Source organism: Fukomys damarensis, unplaced genomic scaffold (assembly GCF_012274545.1).
Source record: "Fukomys damarensis isolate Sample0158 unplaced genomic scaffold, DMR_v1.0_HiC HiC_scaffold_16, whole genome shotgun sequence".
Classification (NCBI taxonomy): domain Eukaryota; kingdom Metazoa; phylum Chordata; class Mammalia; order Rodentia; family Bathyergidae; genus Fukomys; species Fukomys damarensis.
The window spans coordinates 43,969,681-43,973,667 of NW_022900928.1; positions in this window are offsets into that span (position 1 = coordinate 43,969,681).

Consider the following 3,987-nt stretch of genomic DNA (forward strand, 5'->3'; position numbering starts at 1 on the left):
TATATATATATTCATTCATTTTATTTATTTAAAAAGCACTATTTCAATTTGGGGGAAATAAATGCTATTGGAGCAATTGCATATGCATATTTTTTAAAGCCTTGGCCTATTCTTTACAATGTGTACAACATTAACTTCATATAGATCAGAGTCCTGAGTACTAAAGGTAAAAAAATAAAAATTTTAAAAGAAACTTTCCTCATGACCTCTAGGTACAGAATTTTCTGACAAGACAGGGTTAGTGACACATACTTGTAACCCCATAAAAATACCATAAAGCAAATGAAAACGCTATCAGCTATTGAGAGAAGGTAATAAGTACATACAAGAAAAGACTAATGTCCACAATCCATGAAGAAATCTCTATTTTTCTAATTTTATTTTTATTAGTATATATTTTTAGTACATAATGATCACAAAATGATCATAATGATCCCTTAATGATCATAATGATCCCCTCCTATCCTTCCATCTCTGATCTCCTCCCATTTGCAAAAGATCTGTCTCCCTATTTCCTATTATCTGACTTCTATTTTGCTCTTTATTTCCATTTTGGGTTTCTCATATAAGAAAAATCATGCAATATTTAAGCTTCTGTGTCTGATATATTTTACATAATAGCATGGTTTTAGAATGCAGCTATTTTTCCTAAAAATGACTCAAGCTTATCCTTCTTTATGGCAAAGTAGTAGTACTTCATTTGGCATAAATATGACAATTTCTGATTCCATTCATCTGTTGATAGACCTATGACTGTTTCCAAGATTAAGCTATTGCTAATTGTGCTATTTTAAGCATGAACAGGCCAGTATCACAAGATTATAGTGTCTTTAAGTCTTTGGGGAAGATATTCAAGAAGGGAATAGCTGAGTTGAGTGGAATTTCTAGTGAAAATTCTTTTAGGATTCTCCATACTAATTTCCATAATGCTTGTTACTATTTTACCTTCCCATCAATAGTGTTAAAAGTTTCCTTTTCCTGCATAGCCTCACCAACATTTGGGAAAAGACAATCTACAGAATGGAAAAAGAAATATTTCCAGCTATTCCTTAAACGGAGAACTCAGATCTAAAACTTATAATGAACTAAAAAAATTACACCCCGCCAAAGCAAATACCTCATGAAAAAAAATGGGCAATTTAAATAATAGACACTAGTTACAAAAAGAGAAAATGAGCCATAAATACAATTTTAAAATGTTCAGCATCCCTGGCCATTTACAGAAATGCAGATTAAAAGAACACTGAGGTTCTATCTGACTCTAAAAAGAATGGCTATTGTCAAGAAATCATAAACAAACATTACAAATGAATACAAAAAGAAAACAACTTTTAAGAAGTAGGCAAAAACTTAAATAAGCTCTTCACAAAAAATGGATATCCAAATGGTCAATTGTTATGATTTAAATCTAAAATGACCTCCAAAGATGGAAAGTTTGGAAGGTGGTTGGATTATGGGGGTGTTACAGAGAACTTGCTATTAGGAGATGGTATCTAGTCAGAAAAGGCAGTCATCATGGGAAGTCATATCTCCCTTCCCTAGTTTCTCCTCTCTCTCTCTGCTTCTCCTCTCTTCTCTTGCCTCCTCTGCTACACCCTTTCTGTATCCACCCCCTCAACCATGCAAGGACTAAACCTTCTGAGACTCAAGTCACATTAACTCTCTCCTCCTTTATGTTATGAGTGTTGGGAACACAGTTCCAGGGACAAAGAAAGTGATTAAAATGGCAATTAGCATTAAAAGAAGTTCAACTTTATTATTTTTCTGGAAAAAATACAAACTAAAACCACAAAGTAAAACTACATATATACAATAATAATTAAAATTTTAAAAACTGAGAATTTCACATCTTAGGATAAGCAGAACTCTTATACATGACTGGGGTAAGCATTAATGTATAAACCAGTTTGGAAAACAAGTACTATTTACTAACATCTGATGTTCAAGTAAAAGATTACAGATGTTCATCAAAAGACATAGTTGAGAATGTTAATAGCAGTTTTATTCATCATAATTTACTCAAAATGAAAACAATCCATATGTTCAGCATTAGGAAAGGGGAAATTGTGTATATTTATCCCATGGAATACTATACAGTGATTAAAAAGAATTAACTACTAAACTACTACACACAACAACTTTGATTAATCTCACAAATATTGTGTTTACTGAAATAAACCTAACACATAACAGTATATACCACATGACAATATGATTCCATGTATATGAAGCAAGAATAGGCAAAATTAATGAATAATTATAGCACTCAGAAGAACAGTTATCTCTTTAGAGAGGATTATCTGGGAAAAGACAATGGACTTTTAATAGGGTCCCCCTTCTCTCGCCTACAATCTTATATTAGCTTCAATACCTCTTATTGTGTCTGAGTTTTGAGCCAAGAGATTACATTTTGGAACATATGTGCATTTTTCAGCCTATGGTTGTGCAAACTGTGTCCTCTAGGTGAAACATGAACAGTCCAGAAAAATTATATCATTTTCATATTTAACATCGCTTCACCCTCAACTTGTTCCAATTACAGATGCTTCTCAATTTATGTTTGGGTTACATCCTAACAAACCCAATATAAGTTGAAAATATCATAAATTTAAAATGTATTTAATACACCTCACCTACCCAAACATCATAGTTTGTCCTCGCCTACTTTAAAAATACTCAAAACACTTATATTTCCCTATATCATCTTATACAAATGCATATTTTATAACAAAATATTGATAATTGCATGTAACCTACTGAATACTAAAAGTAAAGAACAGAATGGTTGTATAAGTACACTTTTATACCATAATAAAATTTAAAAAAATCATAGTTTGAACATAGGAAGTTGGAGATTGTCTGTATCACTCAAGGACTGAAGTAAGTTCTATCAGAATCCATCTACATACTAAGACAATTCATTACTTCTGGTGTTCTTGAGTCTGTTATAGCAGTCATCATGTGATAAAGGCATATTTTGATTCCTATGATCATGGAGTCTTCAGTGCTTTGAACTATTTCTTCAAGATTCCATCAGAACTGTGTATCTTCCTGGAAGTTCATCCCAGACTGCTGCCACAAGGACACTTTTGGCTGAAGCATCACAGCAGAAGATACTCTGGTTGGAATGTGTTCCCTAATATAAGTAGGCTGGAACCCAAACTTCCAAGGTGGGAGTGTTAGGAAGTGGCCTCTTTGGGAAGTGATCAGGCCACCTAAGATTAGATTGGGATTAGTGTCTTCATAAAAAGAGACCCCAGAAAGCTCATTAGTCCCTTCTACTATGTGATGACAAGGCTATAAAGAGGAGGTAGACTCTCATCAGACACTAAGTCTCATGGTGACTTGATCTTGTACTACCAAGCCTCTAGCGATAGAGTTCCCTGCTAGATAAATTGTCTCCAGAAGCACCACATACTAAATGGCTTCTCCCTGCAGAAAATAAGTCACTCCAGGGGAAACTTTAACCTAATTTTCTTGTCACAAAGCTCTCCAGCTTATAGACCTTCCCACCTCTAAGTTCAAATCTGCCAACCAGTTCTATCCTCATTAATAGCATCAATCTATCACCCATTTACACATGATGCTCTCACAAACCCTTATAAGCCTCACTGCAACCAGGTTCACTCTCTCTTGCCATTGTTTGAGGCAGCCTGGCAGCTCTTTTCCCTCCTCCCCCAACAAAGCCTCACCTTGGGTGCTCCTGTTTTGGCTCTTTTTCTTTCATTCTGGTGACAAAACCCAGGAAGGCAACAGTTGGGATTTCTCAATAATCTCCCACTGGTCAGGGTTGAATGGCATCCCAGCCTTCCTTTCCAAACCCTGCTGGACTAGCACCTGACCAGAGATCTTCACCTTTGCTGTTGCTGACAACCTGCATCCACTCTGGTCCCCAATTATCCAGTACTCTGGATGAGTACTCTGATTAGCCTCTCTCTCTTGGGTCCTCTGTTCTACTCTCTCAGAAAATCCTAGCACTAGGTCAGA